Source organism: Panthera pardus, unplaced genomic scaffold, assembly GCF_024362965.1.
Source record: "Panthera pardus isolate Hobbes unplaced genomic scaffold, ASM2436296v1 HiC_scaffold_15, whole genome shotgun sequence".
In the NCBI taxonomy this organism is placed as follows: Eukaryota; Metazoa; Chordata; class Mammalia; order Carnivora; family Felidae; genus Panthera; species Panthera pardus.
The window spans coordinates 46923369-46946813 of record NW_026526710.1 but is presented as its reverse complement, the minus strand read 5'-3'; the positions used below and the strand labels follow the sequence as shown (position 1 = coordinate 46946813).

Here is a 23445-nt window from a genome sequence, read left to right as displayed (position 1 = left end):
AACTTAAAAACAAAATCCTTTAAGGATGATTATGCCCTGAAACTAAAAGTTATTTGCATGTCTAGATACTTTGAGGATAATGAAAGGCAATTTAGTCTAGCTAAAAGATAATACTAGCCTTTGTCTGGTAACTGGTAATGAAACAACTTAGCTTGAAATGTACAACTCATCAATTATTGATGTATGAATATTCCCATCTTTCAACTTGTGAACTGAATTAGTTTTGGTTCATTAACACTACCCAAAAGTCATCTATTTTAATATGCATTTGGGTGATCATATTTGAATTGTAAATACTTCCATTCATTTTTTTTCCTTTCCTATCTTAGCTTTTGTGTAAATCAATTTACTAGCAAAAAAAAGAGAAGTTTCTTCTGCACCACACAGCCATGAGAGAGGTAGGCTCAAATCATAACCACTTTATATGAGTGCTTTAAAAATATTACAACAGTTATATCTCCTGAAAAACATAAGGAATTAGTTAAACTCTTACATAGTTGTATATATGTAAACACAGTTAAAGAGGATGTTTTAATATACTTGAGCATAAGTGCAGTACTTGAGATTTAATCCAAAATATGAGATACTCCAGACAATCCTTCCTATACTACAATGCATAGATTAGATCTATTGTTTTGTTTTAGGAAAAGCTATATGAAAGAGAGGGGTACATGTAGAAATCAAGATCTACAAGGGTTAGGTAACTTGTCTACAAGTATGGAGCTATTGGATTACAAACTCAGCTCTCTATGACTCCAAATTGTATGGTCTGATTATTGTACAATACAACATTATTATAGTATGTTGGTCTCTCTTGGAAGTAGATTCCCAGGTGGAATTAAGTTTGCAGGGAATATCTTTAAGATCAACATTTGTTGGGGCTCCTGGGTGGCTCAGTCGGTTGAGCGTCTGACTTCAGCTCAGGTCACGATCTTGCAGTCGGTGAGTTCGAGCCCCGCGTCAGGCTCTGGCCATCAGCCCAGAGCCTGGAGCCTGCTTCCGATTCTGTGTCTCCCTTCCTCTCTGCCCCTCCCCCGTTCATGCTCTGTCTCTCTCTGTCTCAAAAATAAATGTTAAAAAAAATTTTTTTTTGAAATAAAAAAAAAAAGACCAACATTTGTGAAAAGGAAGCAGGGTTGGATAGATAAAGAAATCAATCGGCAATGCAAACCCAACAATAATTTTTTTCCAAGATCCTGGGGAACTCTGGAGTTGAAATGCACTATCAGAATCATTCCATGTTGGGAAGAAACGGACGGGCCTTTATAACCACATCTATCAGCTCTGGGCCACTCAGCAGAGGTGTGATGTGACAGAAATTTGGGTACTTGCAGTGAGAGATGAAGTGGAGGAGAAAGCTGTTCTTTGCCACTGAGATGATGCCTGAAGTTATTGACAGCTGAAGACTCTCTGTCAGCACTTTATCCATCTGAAGCAATCTTTCCTGAAAGAGGATCCAGATTAAATATTTCTGTATCCACTACAATCCCCCCGTCTTGCACGGCCCAGCTCCATATCTTTGTGGTCAGAATGCCCATCCTCTGCTGGTCTTGATGCCTTAGCTAGTAGCATGACTTCGACACTTATTTCTGAGGAATCTGAGCCTCTGAGTATCTTTGCTGTTTTCAGGCACCTGCCAGCCAAAATTAAATGAGGAAGTACGTCATTTAAGAGTCATTTAGGAGTCACCCAACTGGATTACCTGGTTCCACGTGTATTCTTTCCTGACCTCATTGTGGAAAAGTATCCTGATGATAAAGGTTTAGTGCTTCTGCCAAAATAGTGACTGTGTTCTTACTGGTCCATGGATTCAGGAAGCCTGAAATACCCAGAGGGCAGCATTAGCTTATAGTTCAAGGACTCATGCTGTGGGGTATGAGTGCCAAATTAGCTCCCCTCTTGCATAATAATATCTTTAACCCAGAATTACAAGATTGGGAAACACAAATTCACCCAATTCACCCACTGAGAATAAATTGTGTTATTATTTTATTGTATTTTATTATTTTATTTTAATTTTTAAATTTTATTTAATAATCTTTACACCCAACATGGGGATTAAACACATGACCCCAAGATCAAGAGTCGCATGCTCTTCTGACTGAGCCAGCCAGGTGTCTATGGATGATGGCGTTTTAAACTCGTGCTTCTCCTCTGAGCTAGGATTTTGATTATTTGTTTAACAGACTATTCCAGACAGATTTTGGGTGGCATAGTGTGTGATATGACAGTAAACAGAAAGATCATCAGCCCACTCTCATGTCTCCTTTACTGTAAAATGAGGTCCTGCAGCCAGAAAAGGAAGGGGTTCCAATACAGGCAACCTTCCACCAAGTGAATAATTATTATCAAGGAATGGTACCTTATCAGGGTACAGCATTTATCTCAGTTGTTAGCAGGTTGAACCTTTGCCATCCTCGGGAGCTATATCAGCTATGGGTAAGCAAGACCTCTTGCCTATGTGTCTGTACATAATCTCCATCTCTGCCAACATGGCCACTTTGTCCATAAACCCATTGTGCTAGCAATAGGGTGGACAATGACAAAAGATGAATGATTTCAACTAATTGAGCGATTTTGTCTATGTGGTTGATCGGTGCCTCTTCCATGAAAAATTATTTCTGATAGGCATTAACATATGGTACAAAGATCCCTATTCTCCCATTTTCACTTGTACCTCTATGATCCTCTACCCCAGACCTTTTTATCTCTTTTTATCTCAGGTTTCTGACCAAGCCATTCCCCACTGCCGATAAATCAGGCTACTTCTCATTCTACATAAAATGGCTAACAGTTGTGCCTCCCAAAGATGTTTGGGAGCTTTTGGTAAGATTTTTCACAAGTTTGTTTTACAGCCACTAACGTGTGAGGTTATAGCACAGCTAGTGTTCATTTTTTGCTTGAACCCATATACCAGGTCAATCCCTCTACAAGCCAAGCTTAGGTTTTTTTTTTTTTCCTTTTTCATTATCTGTACCAAAAGATCATTGATATGGCTTTAAGATGAGCTGAGGTTGAAGCACAGTCAAAGCAAGGACAGAAGGCATGGGCTTTCTGCTCGTGTTTGTGCCCTTTAAGAGGGAACAAACTGGCTTGTACCCTCTTAGAACCCTCTTGGAACCTACCTCATGAAAGGTAGTTCTATATCCATGAAGCACAGTCAAAGCAAGGACAGAAGTCATGGGCTTTCTGCTCGTGTTTGTGCCCTTTAAGAGGGAACAAACTGGCTTGTACCCTCTTAGAACCCTCTTGGAACCTACCTCATGAAAGGTAGTTCTATATCCATGATCATGTGTCCTATCTCTATTAGGACACAATAGCATGTCAGGACTTGTTTTAAACAATAAAGAATAAAATTCTCCACTGGAGGTGACATAGTTTTTATCCTACTACCAGAAGTTGACCTTTTGATTTTCCTACTGGGACTTGCCAGACTTGCCATAAACTCCACACAACAGTTTTTCTCAACACTGATATTTATTTTTTTAATTTAAAATTTATTTTTGAGAGAGAGACAGAGTCTGAGCAGGGGAAGGTTAGAGAGAGATGGAGATACAGAATCCAAAGCAGGCTCCAGGCTCTGAGCTGTCAGCACAGAGCCCCACACAGGGCTTCAACTCAGGAACCATGAGATCATGACCTGAGTTGAAGTCGGATGCTCAACTGACTGAGTCGCCCAGGCGCCCCAACACTGATATTTCTAATTGCTCAGGATCTGTTGGGGTATATCACTTAAGTGGCTGGACATGTTCTCTAATCCATTTCTGTTCTAAGACCTATCAAAGCTCGTAGCCTTTCATATCACACAGTGTATGGCAGGTGTGGTATTCCTAGGTATGGCAAATACCAGCTGTGGAACACAAAGAAACGTAATGGGGGTTATGTTTCTTTTGTCATGGTGTGAGGTGCAAGATGAAATTATTTATATTTGGTTCTGAATGGGATATTCTGGCCGCCCCTTAACCACCAAAAACTTTGCTGTTATGGCAGACACATAAAAATTTGCAGTGGTTACATTCTACTTTCATTCTTTTTTTTTTTTTTTTTTGACAGGAAGCAGGATTTATTGGTAGGCATGAATGGGGAGACGCAGTGCTGAGGTTCTCATGACTGCTGAGCCCACCATTTGTCCAAGGGGTCACTGATGAGGGATGTATTTGACCCCACAACCATCTGGGATGAGCTGCCTTTCAGCCACCATGTCTTCAAATTTGTCTGCATTAAACTTAGTAAAGCCCCATTTCATGGAAATGTGGATCTTCTGGCAGCCAGGGAACTTGAACTTGGCCTTCTGTAGGGTCTCAATCGCATGCTCCTTGTTCTGCAACTTGATACAGATGGACATGATGACTTGGCCAGTGTGGACCCTGGCCATTGTGCACTGGGGCTTTCCAAAAGCACCCCACATACCTGTCTGGAGCCTGTCCGCTCCAGCACAGGACAATATCTTTTTGATACAGATGGCATGGAAGGGGTGGAGTTGCACTCGGATGTGAAACCATCTTTGCACAGATTTTCACCATGTACTTGTTGGCGCAAATATAGGCAGCCTCCAGGGCTTCAGAGGAAAGCTGCTCATTCATTTGACACCATGTGGCCACAGAGTGGGAACTCATCCACTTTGGCCTTCTTCCACCCCAGGTCAAAAATGTGGGTCTTGGCATCAGGGAGGTCTCTGCCGAAGAAGCAAGACGTTGGATACAACTTGTTCTTACAATACCGGTAACACCGGGTGGGGCAGTGGCCCGTGGCAACACCGACATCTTCAGTGGTGCATGGAAGGAAAAGAGCTTACTCTCCTTTCTAGGTATTTTTCCAAGGTCTCCAACATACTATATCTTTCTTGATCACTGACCTAGTTAATGTGATGTCATTATAATAGATACATATAATGTTCTGTGGAACATCCAAACTATATTATATTCTGCCTATAGTATGACAAAGGTAAGGAGAATAAATGTATAATGTTGTTTGTTTATAAATGTAGTTTCTGATCTTTTATGAAAAAAATAACAAACAATACAATCACCAAACTCATAGCCACATACTAATTGAGTGATAGTGCTCCATGAATACTTTCATGTTTCAATACCTTCTGGGCTTCATAAAGCAGACATGTTTAGGAAGCTAGAGATTCTATTTTACTCCTGTGATTTAGAGACATATCTCTCCCAAGCAGATTTATTTGTTTATATTCAAAGGGTTGTACAAATCTAGGTATCTTTCACTTCCTTTTCCTCAATGTTCAATAATCTGTATAATTGTCTATAGAACCCTTTTGGATAAGACTGGTGGTATCATTACCACATGGCTTCTAATGTTTCAACCATTCCCATTCTTATCTGGGAATCCACTTATATAATCTCCTCTACCATCAGCTGTGGCTTATAGAAAACAGCCAACACTGAGTTTCTTAGTAAATGCCCCTTATAGTTCATTCTCTTTGACCTTAGGAAATGGTCCATTCCTTTATGTGGTGATTAATTATTTTTCTGGTTTTCTAGCCTTACATACTGAAAACCCTCAGTGAATCCATTAAAAAGACAACTTTCAAAAGAAACCAAACAGCTTTGGATCCCTTCTTCCACCCTTTGCCATGGTAATTATGGCATTTTTAAGTATTTTTCAAATTTATTTTATTTATTTTGAGAGAGAGAGTAAGACTACAAGTGGGGGAGGGGCAGACAGAGAGGGAGAGAGAGCGAATCCCAAGCAGGCCCTACACTGTCAGCAGGGAGCCCAGCGCAGGGCTTGAACCCACAAACCACGAGATCATGACCTGAGCTGAAACCAAAAGCTGGACGCTTAACTGACTGAGCCACCCAAGTGCCCCAATTATATATTTCTACCTTACTCTACATGGGTATTTTCTTTTCTTCTGCTTCTAGCAACCATCTTAATAGATCGTCCTCACCATCTCTTTGATTTCTTGCCAGGTAGTTAAATCCTGTATATCAGAAGAATGCTCCCAAAAGTTTCACTTGTGCAATCTCTTGTTTTTGCCCCCTTAATCAATTAGAACATAATTACCTTCGTGCTCCCTCATATCCTGCCAGGACATGTTGGCTTGATCTTGCAGCTTCTTTGGAATAGTCCTTTTCCTGTGTTACAGAACCAACACATTTTGGATTGGGTCATGCTGCTCTAAATTAGTCTTAGTAAATACTAGATCTATATGTAGTAAACAGGAGGAGTGATGGCAGATCCCAAGGGAGGATTGTGTTGTCTTTTGTTGTAGTGGTAGAGGTAGCAATCAGGGGAAGGAGAGAGAGTTCTGAATTAACTTCCCAGAAGTCTGGAGAGCAAACTGAAGGTTGATGGAGGGGAGGTGAGTGGGGGGGATGGGCTAAAATGGTGATGAGCATTAAGGAGGGTACTTGTTGGGATGAGCACTGGGCATTATATGTAAATGATGAACCACTAAATTCTCCTGAAACCAATACTACACTATATGTTAACTAAATTGAATCTAAATAAAAATAAACCAGTAAACAAACAAACAAAAAACTAAAGAAATTTAAAAAATAAGGAAGAGAGGACAGGTCACTTCCATAGGCTCAGAGCGTTGAAGAAAATCTAAGGATTCAACATTGTGGTAGAGATTGATCCAGATAATCCTATCCCACATATTTGCTGTCCATTCTTTCTCAACCAAGACCATGGTTTTGGCATAACTCATCTGCTTTACATTTCTTGGACCTTGGTAGTTCTTGCTGGTAAGCAGCTTTCTCTGCTTTTCTCTTGAAGATTATGCTACCAAGGAGACCCTCTGGATTCCATAGGTGGCTTTCAGTTGCCTACTAATCAGTTAGCTTTTTGTTATCTTTTTTTAAATCTAGAATATCAATGGAATTTAATAAAAATCATACAATTTCATTGTCTTTATAATTACCGTTTTATTCACACTTTCCAAACCTGATATATCACACCCATTATTTCAATCTTCCACCAGTATATGATGCCAATTCAGCAAAGAAAGTATTAAGCATTCTATTGCAATACCTAAGTCAATAAGGTAGCACACCTCCATCACCAACATAATAAAGAAATTCCCCTCTGTTGGCTTAAAATACATCAGTTTCCCCGTAAAGAGAAGGTTACAATAGAAACATTACTTTCCTAGTTGTGAAAAATCAAGTAATTGCTCTCTAATCCCACTTTAGTCTGTCATGGGCCTTTTGCTTTATAAGTGCCATGTGAAACTCTTAGCTAACAATTGTTAACATGGCTATAATTCTTTTCTGAATTATCCAGGTACTTGTCTTAATTCCCCTATCCCCTCCCAGAATGTGGAGATGCAAAGTAGAACATGGACAGTATCCCAGATATTTGCAAACAATATCCCATAGTTCATTTGCAAATTGGTTTGTATGGGAATTGCCTCAATAGTTTAAGCCTTTGTCCTACTTAGAAAGATTCCAAATAATAGGTTTATTGTATTTGCTTATTTGTTTTTAACTTGAATTATGCAAACAGTTGTTTCAATTTTTCTTCTCACCTATTGAAAAACCACAGGAGACCTTATTACAAATAATCAGTTATTAACTATCTGTTTACTATGGGAATTGAAGTCTTGGGCTTTGAAAATATGTCATAAATTATAACTGCTAATATGAAAATGAACATAAAAGTACACTTAAATTTTTTTTAAATTTTGTTTTACCTTTATTTCTTTTTGAGAGACAGAGAGACAGAATGTGTGTGGGGGAGGGGCAGAGAGAGAAGGAGACACAGAATCGGTTCCAGGCTCTGAGCTGTCAGCACAGAGCCCGATGCAAGGCTAGAACCCATGAACTGTGAGATCATGACCTAGCCGAAGTTGGATGCTTAGCCAACTGAACCACCCAAGAACCCGTCACTTTTAAAAATATTTCAATAAAAATAAAAATGGTGTCCATATATTATTTCCATTAAGGTGTTTTGTTGTAATAGCATGGATAAAAAATTGGCTAATTACAAAAAAGTCATCATTTGTCCATGGCACAGAGTCACTTTAAATACATGATACAGGGTCAATATAAGGAAAAGATTTATTTTGTTTTGTTCTTTTTTGAAGGATGACAAGTTAGGAAACAGAAAACTTCCTTAAATACAAAAATAAATTCCAAGAGCTTCTATTAAGTTTAAAACACAAAACAACATATGCACATGATATGTATAAGTTTTGCCTTCAATTTTATGTTTTTCAGATGACAATGCTACATCTTCTCAAATACATAGCTCAAATTGCCCTAATGTAAAAATTTTAAAAGTGGCCTCACAAAGACTTCCAGTTCAATCCGAGATGGAGTAAGAAGAACCACACTGCATGAAACAACTAAAAATCATGGCACTTATGTATGTTACAGTGACTTTCAAGATATTCTACGTCATACAACAATGGCTAGTGATCTCTAAAATGTGAGAAACGAGGTGAGCTCTGTGATTGTCACATCTTACTGCTGGAGGAATTTTTCAGGCTGTTGTTCTCGGAAGAGGAAGCCAAAGTCCAGGGTCTCCCTGGGTTGAGAATCCAGGGAAATCAAGGTGGCTGCAGCTCAGGGTAACTGCCAAGAAAGACCTACATAAAGAGGGAAAACCTAGAGACCTTCAGAGGATCCATCTGAATAATTGGGTTGAGAAGAGATCAACTAATGCATATGAGGAAAATACTAAAGACAAGAAAGAGAGAATTTAGTAAAAGATACTTGGGACATCAAAATAACAGGGAATATTGCCTGTTCCAAGCAGTCAGAGTAGAAAGATTTATAATTTGTGAAGCATTATTTAGCATACTAATAAGTGTTTACATATTGGTTTGATCTTACATAACAAAACTTATAGGAAAAACCTGAAGGGAACAAACTGATTTCAAATCACATGACTTTGTCAAAGAACACAGTTCAATAAAATTTTTAATAATATGAAAAGATTCAGCATCCAGCATACACAATGTTGAGCTGTCAAACAAAAACTTTCACGTATGCAAAGAAATAAGTAAATGCTATCCATAATGAGAAAGGTTAATTAATCTCTCTAAACTGAATTAGACATGATAAAGATGATAAAATTAGTGAAAAAAGACATTAAAACAGTTATTATGCTTGTTTTCCATATGTTAAAGAAGGTAGAGAAAAAATGGCGCATGTAAAATCGATAAATAGAAGATATAGAAAAAGGCGCAAACTGAACTTCTAGAGATTCAGATATGATATTTAAGATGAAAATGATCTGGATGTCATTAGTAGTAGATTAGACCATGCAGAAAAATGTTTAATGAACTTGAAGCAATGGCAATAAAGCCTATTCAAAATGAAGGAGAGACAGAAAGAACAGAGTTTCAGTGAACTATGGGGCAAATCGAGAAGTTAAATTTATATTAAATTGAAATGCCTGAATCAGAAGTGGAAAAATTATTTGAAGAGGTAAAGACTGACATTTCCCCCCAAACTTGGTGACAACTATCAGCCCACAGATCCAAGAAATTAAATGAACCTAAGCGCAGAGAATATACCAGTGCACATAATAAAATTATTTACCACCAGAGATAAAGAAATATTAAAATTCCAAGAGAAATGACACACATTACATACCAATGAACAAAGATAAAGATAAGAGCAGATTCTTTTTTATTTTGTCAGAAACAATACAAGCTAGAAGAAAAATGGGAGAAAAAAAAAAGCTTTAAAGTATTTAAAGAAAAGAATTTTCAATGTAGGTAACTTTACCAACCAAAAATATCTTTCAAAGTTAAAGGCTTTCTCAGATATACATAAGTGAAATTATTTGACATTTATAGACCTACACTATAAGAGATGTTAACAAAAGTTCTTCGGAGCACCTGGCTGGCTCAGTGTGTTAAGTATCTGACTCCTGGTTTCGGCTCAAGTCATGATCTCACAGCTTTGTGTGTTCAAGCCCCACACCAGGTTCTGTGCTGGCAGTAGGGAGCCTGCTTGGGGTTCTATCTCTCTCCTCTTCTCACACTGCCCCTCCCCCACTCATGCTGTCTCTCTCTCTCTCTCAAAACAAATAACTAAACTTAAAAAAAAAGTTCTTCAAGCAAAAGGGATGGATGGCAGATGAAAAGCTGGATGGACAAAACAGGATAAAGAGAACTAGAAATGGTAGGCATGAATTTTTCTTATTTTTTAAAATATCTAAAAACAGAATCAATTTTTTAAATTTTTTTTAACGTTTTTATTTATTTTTGAGACAGAGAGAGACAAAGCATGAAGGAGGGAGGGGCAGAGGGAGAAGGAGACACAGAATCGGAAGCAGGCTCCAGGCTCTGAGCCATCAGCCCAGAGCCTGACGCGGGGCTCGAACTCACGGACCACGAGATCTGTGAGATAGTGACCTGAGCTGAAGTCGGACGCTTAACCGACTGCGCCACCCAGGCGCCCCCAGAATCAATTTTTTAAAGCAAACATAGCAACATATTGTGGTGTTTATAGGCTAGAGGGAAGTAAAATCTAAGAAAATAATAGCACAAATTTGAGGAGGATGAAATAGAAAAATACTATTATAAGACTCTGTAACTATACATTAAACAGTATACTTTAATGTAAAGGTGTATTGTGATATGGTAAAGATGTATACTATAAATCCTAAAGAAACCACTAATGTAACAAATAAAGAGCTGTAGCTCACACATGAAAGAAAGAGATCAGATAAAAATAATAACTATATAATTAATTTGATAGAAAGCAGAAAAAGAAAAGAGAAACAAAGAAGACATAAGAGGAAAATAGCAAGACGGTAATTTTACACCAAGACATATCAATAATAATGTTAAAGATAAATGATCTAAACACATCAATTAAAAAGCAAAAATTCTCAGACTGTCTCCCCCCCCCCCCCATCCCTTCCTCTCTCCCTCTCTCTGGAGCCCACTTCAGCTCCTCTGCCCTCTGTTCTGTCTGTCCCTCCCTCTCTCTTTCTCTCTCTCTTTGTCTCTGTCTCAAAGATAAAAAAAAAAAAATTTAAAAATCACTATCTAGTTGCAGCACAAAATCCACCAGTGTGTTTCACATTACAATTCTCAATCATCTACTAAAATTCTCATGTTTTAGAAATATTACTTAAGACCAAATGCTTAAAAGAACTACCCCATTACTAAAAATATAAATAAGATTGATTACATGGCTATCCAAGCTCTGCATACACTTTGACCTATATTGCTAAAATCATAGAGGCCAAGAAGTGAAAATGATTTAACTTCTAACATTGGCCTCAGTGTTCCTCTTCAGTTCATTATAGAGTTGTCCAAGTATGGTCTGCTTAATTTCCTCCATACTTTGCCAGGCTGAATACATTTAATTAAAATCCTTTTACTTAATAAATGAAGACAGTATGGTGACTCATCTAAGAAATAAAGCCCTTGTACAAGTTTGATCATTAGGAGCTAGCTCTGGGCTCTGAACTCATCTGGTTTCTGTCTCAACTTCATTTTGCCTGCCTTCCTTAAGTTTTAGTTTATTTTCACAGCAAGAATATGTCTACACAGAGAAATGTTAAGTATATTTCTGTGATGATTTTTCCTTTTCCCCCAATTCCAGTATCTATATGGGGAAAAAAAAATCACTAAATCAATAACAATCAAGTAAGACGATACATCTGAAAGTATACAAAAGCAGGCATTATCAATAGTATTAGTATTTGTTGCTACTGTTACTGTTACTATTATTTCTGAGAAATGGAGAATAGAAAAAAAAGGGCGGAAGGGAAATAAGAAAAGAGAGAAAAGGAAGAAAAGGAAGAAAAAGTATCATTGGCTACCTTCACTATCCTAATTTTTGTGTTGAGGGATTTTAATCTTCTATTCTAGAAACCAAGGTAGCATTATGAGTACTCAAACAGCCTTCCCTCTTTCTGGAGTTGCCAGATTTAACAAAGAAAAATCCAGGACATCTAGGTAAATTTGAAATTAAGAGAAACAATAAGTGATTGTTTTCATATAAGTGTTTCATATCTCATGCAATATTTGAGACTTATAGTGAAAATTGTTTATCTAAAATTCAATTTAATTATGCATCCTGCATTTTATCTGGCAACTCTAGCCTTTACTCCTATATGTTTCACCTTTCAAATGATATGTGCCCCTAGTAAAGCATGTAAGAGTAACTTTCGTGACACATATAATCCAGTTTCATAGGGGTGCAAACTTCCTGTCACCAGCTAAGTATGGAAGCATAACTTCCTACATATTTTTGTTTGGCAAATAGCCAACTTGAAGGGATAAAAGACTAAAAGAGGAACAGAAGCATAAGGAGCTGAGCAGGGGAGTGTCTTCGCAGAGATCATAAAAACAAAGTGAACTGGGTGAAAATTAAGAAAGTATATGGCTTGGGATATAAGAAGGCAGAACATGGAGCAAGGGGCTGTAGCAATGGCTCAAACTTGTCCCATTACACACAGGACTGTATGCGAGCAAGTGGGTGAAATCAATAAATTAATTGAAAAACTACCTCTGCTGAATCAACCATTCTATTGAGTCATAACATGTGTTTACTAACATTAGCATGGGTAAATGCACCCCTCTTTTAAAATAGCCAATTTGGACTCCAACATCTTTTTCAATCTTCTAATGTTACCAAATGTAAATATTTAAGAAATGAAAAGTGTACTGATAATTCTGCTTGTGCTACCAGATATAATTCGTGCACCAAAGCCTTAATGGTTGAGGGAATAAAAACTAGTATTCCAGGGCGCCTGGGTGGCGCAGTCGGTTAAGCGTCCGACTTCAGCCAGGTCACGATCTCGCGGTCTGTGAGTTTGAGCCCCGCGTCAGGCTCTGGGCTGATGGCTCGGAGCCTGGAGCCTGTTTCCGATTCTGTGTCTCCCTCTCTCTCTGCCCCTCCCCCGTTCATGCTCTGTCTCTCTGTGTCCCAAAAATAAATAAAAAACGTTGAAAAAAAAAATTAAAAAAAAAAAACAAAACTAGTATTCCAGACTTATCTCAGACAGCAAGAGGCTATAGGAAGTTAGTAGCCATTTTATGTCAGCTAGTGAAATAGTAGGTTTGCCAACAATTTAGTTGAAATGAAGACTAGGTAGGGTAACCCTCTAATTTATTGTTCAAACTGGAAGATTTGGGTAGTAAAAGGGCTATTCATAATAACCCTGGTCAGCAGAAATAAATGGGGATTATCACAAGCAACTGAGCTACATGGTAACTCTAGGTCTGGGGGCTTAGTCTTACATTTACATTTACAAAGACTCTGCAGCATTTTTACTGAGATTACATTTTTGTTTTTGTGTGATGGAGAAGAGGTGGAGTGATAGAGATTTGGAGGTACACAGGGATTCCCAAAGAAAGGAAAACTGTTCAGGGATTGGCATGTAAATTTAATTACAGAAGAATGGATTTCAAAAACCTAGTAAAAGGGGCGCCTGGGTGGCGCAGTCGGTTAAGCGTCCGACTTCAGCCAGGTCACGATCTCGCGGTCCGTGAGTTCGAGCCCCGCGTCAGGCTCTGGGCTGATGGCTCGGAGCCTGGAGCCTGTTTCCGATTCTGTGTCTCCCTCTCTCTCTGCCCCTCCCCCGTTCATGCTCTGTCTCTCTCTGTCCCAAAAATAAATAAAAAACGTTGAAAAAAAAATTTAAAAAAAAAACAAAAAACAAAAAAAAACCTAGTAAAGATCTGAAGAATTACATACCTGTAACTCTAAAAGAGAAGAAATATTGTAAAACACGTAATTATCATATTCCGGCAACATCTAAAACTAATGAAGAAGTAAAAAGCGTGAGTAATTTTGTAGTCATTTCAAAAATGATATTTAAGATGGAAATAAGTGATTTTATTTATTTATTTATTTGTTTGTTTGTTTATTTATTTAATTTTTACTTCATTTTCGAGAGTGAGAGAGACAGAACATGAGCAGGGGAGGGTAGAGAGGGAGACACAGAATATGAAGTAGGCTCCAGACTCTGAGCTTGTCCGCACAGAGCCTGATGCAGGGCTCGAACTCACAAACCACGAGATTGTGACCTGAGCTGAAGTCAGACATTCAACCCACTGAGTCACCCAGGCACCCCCTTGATGATTATATTTATATTCCAGACTGCCTTATGAACCAAACATCATAATATGGACATACATATTTTTAAATTTCGATAAGGAGAAAAACTTCCAAAAATCTTCAAAAGATAATACACTTTGTAAGCCGGTAAAGGAAAATGCTACACTATAATAATGAAAAAGAAGATTATCTTACATTATGTTATCTTATTTAATCAGTCTAATGAAATATATATTTTATGCAATAGCTTAGAAAAATTAAGTAACCAGTTAAACTCAAAGAACTATTAAGTGACGAAACTAAGAATCAGCTTAATTCTCCTTGACACAAAACAGATGCTATGAATAAACCCCAAACCAAACCTCACATTGTGATACTTGAATGGATATATATAGTGCAAAATCATACAATATAATCCTATATAGAATTGAGGATTAATGAAATACTGTGAAATACTCCAGCACCCAAAATATGGTTGAATCTCTCAAAACCAATATTGAACAAAAGAAGCCAGAGATAAACATAGTGTATGATCCTATTTATATAAAGTTCAAAAATAGGCATCACTAAGCTATAATGATGAACAATTCTTAATTAGGTGGTAAGAGTATATGGGGAAAAAATAAATGATAATCACAAAATTTAGAGTAATAAACTTTTCGAGGAAGGAGGATTCATAGTTATAAGCCTCTGAGGTGCTGGAAATGTTCCTTATCTTCATGTAGGTTTTGAATATACAGTGTGTGCTTTGGGAAATTATTAAACTATATTTATGCTTTATGTACTTTTCTGTATGTATAGTATATAATAATTCAAAGTTACATAGTTAAGAATTTATGGATATTTCTATGTCAATAAATTTTTTTTAAGTTACTTGGAGAATTACATTTGTAGAAATATATAATGTCAGAACTGACTCTAAAAGAAATAGAAAACCCAAAAAAATCATAACCATTTAAGCAAAATATATCTAAATTTTAGTTGTCCCTAAATGGCTATATAGGACGTTCTCCTAAGTATTTAACAAGAAGATAAATTAAATTTATCCAAACTCCTTTAGAATAGAGAAAAATAGAAAATCACTTCCAAAGTACTTTATGAGAATAATAAAAACCTAATTTCAAAACCAAGTAAGGACCAATAAAGAGGGAGGGGATTACATGGTTACCCCACTCCTGAACATAGAATACCCCAAACAAAGAATTAGCAAATACAGATTTTTAAAAAGATAATATACCATGATAAAGTTGTGTTTATTCCAGAATGCAAGCTTAACCAAATATCAGAAAAAGACTGAATTAGCTTCATTTACATTTTTAAGAAGAAAAAACATATGATCATCTCCATAGTTGCAGATATAACATTTCACAAAATCCAACATTTTATAGCTGAAAATATTTAACAAACTAGAAATAATATAGAACTTCTTAACAAAATTCAACAAGCAAGGCATACAAAAGAATTTTAAAACTAAGAAATAGCCAGGAATTCCTTATAGAAAGTCAACAATGACATTAGAAATAATAATAAAATGCCAAAACTATTAGTAAAAAAGCAATCAAGACGTGAATGCTTGCTATTATCAATTCTTTTAAACAGTTTAACTGTATTGGTGCCTACACATTTTAGCCAGGTAGGAAAAAATAGAGAGGAGTATAAAAATAGGAAAAGAATAAATAGTGTAAAAATTGGAAAGACAAAAAAACCTGTCAATATTTGCAGATGAACAGATTGTTTACACAGAAAATTTCCCCCCCCCAATTATTTAAACATTATTTGAATTAGAAAATTTAGCAAGCTTGATAGATTAAACAATCAGTAGTCAAAATAAATTGCATTTCTCTCTCTCTATATATATATATATGAGAAAATCAGATAAAATACTCAATTACAGAAGAATGTTCACAAACCACAAAACACATGCAAGAATCAATTTTATATCTATATACTAACAATGAAAGTAAAAACACAGTACTACTTGCATTCACTTTAGAGAAAATGGAGAATTTATAATAGACAACAAAATGTGGAATCCAGATGCTGAAAATTACAAAATATTCATGACAGAAATCAAAGAAGACTTAAATAAATGGAGACAATTATCAAGTCCACAGAATGGAAGAGTCAGTATAGTAAAGATATTGAGTATCCTCAAATTGTTCTATAGATTGAATGCAATTCCATTACAATTTTTACAGAGGTATTTTGCAAATATAAACACTTACTCTAAAGTGCATGTGGCAAAGTATAGGTCCTAGAATAATTAAAACAATCTTGAAAAAGAGGGGTAAAATGGAAGGATTACTCTACCTCACATGAAGCTCTACTATGTGCCTAAAGAGGTCAGGAGACTGTGACACTGGTGTCGAAATGAAAACATAAAGAAATGACACAAAATAGGAAATTCAATAATAAATCCACACAGATGTGTCCAACTAGTTTTTGACTAAGATGCAAAAGTAGTAAAAGAATAGCCTTTTGAATAAATGGTGTGGGAGCAACGGAACACACACAGGTCAGAAAGTGAATCTCATGGTTAATACAAAAATAACCCAAAACGAGCCATAAGGCTAAATGTCAAGCTATAAAATTTTGTTAAAGTTCCTCATACATAAACATAGGAACCCTTGTACCTTTGTAGTAGCCAGAGTTTTCCTGAGAACATAGAACAAATAGAGGTGGGGGACAGAGGAAGAGGAATGGAGAGAGAGAAAGAGATGTATTTTAAGGAATTAGCTCACATGGTTGTGGAGGCTGGCAAGTCCAAGATCTGTAGGACAAGTCCACAGGCTGCAGGCATGAGTTGTAGCTTGAGGTTGAAGGTAGTGTGCCATCTGAGTAGCCTCCTCCTTAGGGGAGATCAGTTTTTTACTGAAGTCCTTCAACTAATCGGTTGACGATGCCCACATGCACTGTGGATAGTAACCTTCTTTACTCAAAATCTATTGATTAAATTGGAATGTCATAGAAAAAAATAAACCACACATGCCTTCTCAGCAATATCCAGGCATATTTGACCAAATATCTGGGTACTGTGACCTAGCCAGGTTGACACATAATATAAGCCACTACAATTTCCCTCCTTAAATGTAGTTTAGATGTCAAGACTAATGATGCTACATACATGCATAAAGAAATTATAAAGTTTTATACTCACATAATGAAGCTTTCTGTGCATTTCAGTCCTGCTTCCATGCAGGACTAAAATGGCTAGAAGTGGCAAGGAGGGACTACTCACTCGGGATGTATTATGTTAGGAAATTGTTCTGGGGTGCAGATTCTCACACATGGGCCAGGCAAGGTGATGTTTGATTTGAAATTTCAGTGCCAAAGGAGGGAACATGTGGTCTTTTTAAATGGCTTATCCAGACGTGGGGCGTAGGGAGAAAGGGATGTTGTGGGGTCTCAAAATTGTCAGCATTCAAACATAATGGAGCCATCCTCTTTATTACAAATTTGTTAGGGGGAGAAAAAAAACAGGAGAAACTCATCAAGATCCAGAGTTCAGACACAGAGTTCTTAGACTTGACACCAAAATCATGATCCATAACAAGAAGAATTGATAAATTGGGCTACATCAAAATTAAAAACTTTTGCTCTTCAAAGCCCTGTTATCAGAGTAAAAGGATAAGCTATAACTGGGAGAAAAAAATTGCAAACCACATATCTGACAGAGGACTAGTATTTAAAATATATACACTCTCAAAACTCAACAAAGACAAAAATCCAACTATAAAATAGATAGGAGATACGAAGAGACATTTCAGTGGAGAGACTACGCAGATGATAATAAGTGCATGAAAAGATGTCCAACTCTTAGCCGTTCAGGGAATGAAAATTAAAACCACACCGAGACGTCACTATATTCCTATCAGAATGGCTAAAATAAAAAATGGTGCCAGCAGCAAATGTTGGTGAGGGTGTAGAGATACGGGAATCACTCATACTTTGCTACTGGGAATGTAAAATGGTACAGTCACTGGGAAAGTTTTGGCAGTTTCTTATAAAATTAAACATGCAACTATTATAACTCCAGAGATTTATATACTATATGATTCTATTTATATAATATTCTTGAAGTTACGAAATTATAAAAATGGAAGAACATGTTAGTGGTTGGCCAAAGTTATGAGTCAGATGTAGCTGCGAAATGCTGACATGGGGATCCTTTATGGTGAGGTATCTTGACTGCTCTGTATTTTGACTTTATCAATGTCAATATCCTGGTTATAATATCATATTATAGTTTTCTATAGGATGTTCCCATCAGGGATAATTTGGCAAAAACCACATGAAATCTTTATTATTTCATACAAGAGCATGTGAGTCCATAATCATCTCAATAGAAAATGTGTAATTAAAAACAAGTACATTTACAGTAGCTAAAAACAATAAGTCTTAGATGAAGTTCAAAATCTTGACAGGAAAAAAATAACATATTATTCAAAATTTCAAAGTAGAACAAGTGGACAGTTATGTCACATTTTAAACAGGAAGACTCAATATTATAAAGATTGGATACAAAATTACTTCCAAGATGACTTTAATAGACTTATTTTTATAAGATATGACAAGCTGATTCTCAAATATGTATGCAATGCAAAGGGTAAACCTTGTATTTCTCAAGATAATATATTTGGAAAGATTTAGCTCTGCCATTTACCAGTTAATAGACACAGATAATGTTTCTATTTTTAAGCTTAATGATAGACACATAAGAATTTTTTTCATTATTCTTCCTTAAACTATGCTTACATTATATCTTTTCATATATATGTACTACACAATAATTTTAAAGCATATAACAAAGAAAAAATATATTGTACACAAATGTGTGTGCATACACGTAGCTGCATATGTACACACATGAAAATAAATATCTCTGTATGTTAGGATTGCTTGTGAATTTATTTTTGTTTGGATTTTCAATTTTTCTACAGAAAATGTGTATTAGTTGTGTCATAAATGAATACTTTGTATTGAAAGAAGAAGTTAAAATTAGAAATTTCTGTAATTGCTTCAAGAGAAAGAACCAAATTATTGGTTTGCCTAGGTCTTGAACTGCATTTGCATCTCCTTTTTAATGCGTTTATTTTTCTGCTAGTGAGCATTTAGCCTACTCACAGTAGTGTCATTGAATGACAAGTTTGTTGAGGGACAAGATTGCTGGGGCTTGCCTTGCCTAAGGTCACATAGCAGATCTGTGTTCTAATGAGAATGAAACTCCAATTCTTTAGATCTGACATGCAGAACCCTCGCTTCAAGCATCTTTTAAGAATTTTCTGATGGTTATTACTAACATAGAGCAAAAATTTATTAGTGGAGTGAAGTCCTCATTGCCCTTCTGCATATAACACTGGATTTATCCCCTATCTCTGCCTCCGGGAGTTGGTAACTCACCTCAACTCTTTTCCCTTTTCACCCATTCTGCCATTCCCCATACCCATCTACCCAAGCAAATCGCTGAATTCATTGTTTCTTTTTAGTTGGGGCCAGGAGATAATTAAACTGCTTCTGTCTATTGAATTTAATTTGTTCTTCAGTTTATTCAGTTTGGTTTAAAATATAGTAAGACATAGTGTAGACTTAAAATCTGAGTAATTATTGTGATATAGAGGATTATAAGTTTCTATTGCAAATACTTAGCATTCTGTGAATACCTGGTTTTAAAGTATGCCAATTGATATTGATTTAAATAAAGTCATTTTAAAAAATTTCTCTATACATTTTCCCACACAACTATACATACATATTTTTAAATTTCTCATTATAGAATACAGTAATTCATATTATTTTATGAGGAACACTGTTTTTAAGTACATTTTTGTGTTATTATTTATTTTTTAATTTCCTTTATAAAAGTCATCAATATCTTTTCAGTTAGTGGTTATTTAGAAATGAATTTAGTTCTGAATTATGCTGAGAGATCTTCCATTGTTATTTCACTTTATCTTTGAGTACATTCCATCCTAGCTTGCTTGGGGGAAAATCAAACTGAGGCTCCAATCACCAGAGGCAGCCCTAAAATTATGAACAAACAATGAAATTGGCATTCCTGATTCCCATCAACATCATGCAGCTGTGTAGATAAATAAATCATATGGGGTAAATGTTTCCGTTCCATCTATTTGGAGTATACTCTTATAGACTAGCCTTACTATGCAAAAATAGTTATTGCTGTCTTATGTCTTCATTTTCATCAACATCATCATCATCATCATCACCATCATCATCATATCTTATTCAGATGAGTTGATTAGAAAAACTCTAATGAGTTACAGGATTTGATATCATGCAAATGTACTTTTTCACTAGTTGATGAGTTTATTCTCATCTTTCGCTTAAGAATACAAACTCATAACAAGGGTGAATCAAGCCAATGCATATGTAATGATGTAGAAATAGTTCCATTCTATGTATGTGTGTATGTGTGCCTGCAGTTGTCTTTTTTTTTCTATAACTCTCTTTTCAATAAAATATGCTGTGAGCTTTTTCTACTCATAGACAAAAAAACAAAAAACAAAAAACAAAAAAAAAACCAAATCTGTAGCCTGATTATTGAAGAATCTTGACATTGTTTTAATTCTGGTTTAAAATGATACTTGGAATGGATTTTGGAGAAATAATTTAAGAAGCATTTTATGCCTATGTAATCATCAAATTCGGTAAGAATTTCCATTTGGCAGGTTAAAGAACTAATATGACATCAATATAAACAGATTGTTGTATATCTCATACCTTGATGTCTTCAGAATAATCAAAATTCCTTTGAATACAAAAATCTTCTTATTAAAAGCATTAATATTACATATACTGCACACAGATAAAATTTACATCAAAGCACTTCACAATGGAGGTGGTAGAGAGTCTGAATTAAATATATGGAGGAAGTTATCTTAAATAATAATCATTTCAAAGTAATAACCTGTCTAAAAATGACAGCTTCGTGCTTTTGCATTTGGTATTCAGTAAGCAGTTTGCCTGTCAAAACTGCCAATGCTGACTGATAAATGTTCAAAATACTCTACTGGAATATTGACAAACCCTCAACTTGTGTGCATTATGGAGATAAGAAGACTGAATTTATATTTACTCTAACTCATAGCCCAGCCCTGAACTTCACAAAACAGAAAAGCTTTGTTAATAATTTCTCAGGATGATGAGCATTATGTTTGTGAATGAGGATACATGCACATACACACACGTGCATGCACACACCCAGACACCACTCCATCATTTTTATCACAAAAGCATGTGGCACTGTGTGAGTCAGGGCTCTATCAGAGAAACAGAAGCTGCGAGATATTTACAGGAAGAGATTTATTGCGGGGGATAAACTTATGAGATTGTAGGGGCTGGAGAAGCAAGTCTGAAATCCATAGGGCAAGCCTCCAGGAAGGGCGGGCAGGAACACTTAGACCCAAGAATGGCTATCCACAGGTCAAATTTCTTAAGGAAAACTGCGGTTTTACTTGTAACTGATTGAATCAGGCCCATGCAGTTTATCTAGGATAATCTCCCTTACTTGAAGCCAACTAATTATTTAATCATGTCTACAAAATCTCTAGGTTAGCATTTGATTAAATAACTGGGTATTGAAACATAAAACTAACCATTAGGTGCATAGTTCAATGATACGGTATGTCTTACTATCCTGAACACTGTCAGAAATTCAAATATTTAAGGTAATTTCATTATAAATACATCCTCATGTTGGCTTCAAATGCTAAATGTGTGAGTGTGCTGGCCATTTAAAATTTTATTAGTGTCCAGTGAATACCACATTCTCTGCGTTAAAACCATTGCAGTCAAAACTCTTGAATTTTCTCAATTTCCTTGCTGTACGGTGAGAATCTGTAATGCTATTTACAATATTATTTGCATACTGTGTTCATAAAGCACTAAGTTTATACCATGATGTCTTTTCACTTTACCTCCCCTGGTCTGTATGCTTTACCATCATGCTTTCCATATTGCTCTACTCTGATGTGTTTAAAGCATTAAATATAATAATTATTAACTAGCACATGAAGTAGCTTTTATCATTTTTAAAGTTTATTTATTTATTTTGGGAGAGTGTGAGCAGGGGAGGCAGGGGACAGGCAGAGAGAGAGGGAAAGGGAGAATCCCAAGCAGGCTCCATACTGTCAGTGAAGAGCCCAACACAGGACTTGGTCTCACGAACTGTGAGATCATGACCTGAGCCAAAATCAGGAGTCCGACGCTTAACCAACTGAGCCACCTAGGCTCTCCAGAACTAGTTTCTATCTTATTTGTCTTAATATAATCAGATTATTGTGCATTCTTAGAGTGCCACATAGGTCTCCATATCTTCATTTCTTCATTTACTTTATAAAAACATTCGTTAAACAAGGAAACATGAAGGATTTCAGTGAGAGAATGATTAAAGTAACGAGATCATGGTTAGATACAGAAGGAAATGTAGGTACAAGTGGATTTATTAAGTTTAGAAACAGAAGGTGGTAAGATGAGAGAAAAGTAATGTATCATAGTATTCAAGAGTGAAATATAGAATCAGAACTACTTTGCTTTGAATTACCAATTTGCCACCTAGCAACTGGTTTTGCGCAAGTTATGTAACACATTTGTGCCTCTATTTCTTCATCTGTGAATGGGCTTAATAATACCTGCAACTCATTTATTCAAAAAATATTTAATAGGGCGTAATATGTGAGTAAGGTACTACCCTATTCATTGGATACACAATAGTGAATGAGTTGGATAATGGATACAAGGAGCTCATACTTTGCTCCACAGGGTTAATACCTAAGGAAATAGTGTCTGTAAAGTACTTAGTATTATGCCTGACACACAGAAAGTAACCAAAGAATTAAAATTTTTGTTATTGTAATTATATTTAATAGTGGTATCATGTATGCAATAGGGTACTCCAGAAAAACAGAACCAATAGGGGATTCTATGTACTTATAATATACACAAAGAGATTTATTATTTATTATCACGTGGTTATGGAGACTGAGAAGTTCCATGATCCGTCATCTGCAAGCTGGAGATCCAAGAGAGCTGATAGTATAGTTTGAAAGGCTGCAAGCCAGAGAGCCAATGGTACAGCCACTGGTCTGAATCTGAAGGCTGAAAACCAGAAGCTCCAAGGGCAGAAGATTGATGTTATAGCTCATGCAGTTAGTTAGGCAAAGAGTGAATTCAACCTTCCCTCACATTTTTGTTCTACTTAAATCCTGAATGGATTGTCTGATTCCCACCCACATGGGGGAGGACCTTCTGCTTTATTCAGTCCACTGATTCAAATGCTAATCTCTTCCGGAATCACTCTCAGAGACACATTAAGAAATATTGTTTAATCAACTACCTGGGCATCCCCTGGCTCAGGCAAGTTGACATATAAAATTAACCAACCCAATATATTTATGAAATTATCGCATGAGATAGCTGGAAAATG

The 23445-nt window shown here is 36.2% G+C and overlaps 1 pseudogene; it reads right to left on the bottom strand.

Annotated features, from left to right (window-relative positions):
• Positions 1-2392: 2392 nt before the first annotated feature.
• The window catches only part of LOC109276514 (uncharacterized), a 79918-nt pseudogene continuing 58865 nt past the window's right edge, over positions 2393-23445 (bottom strand).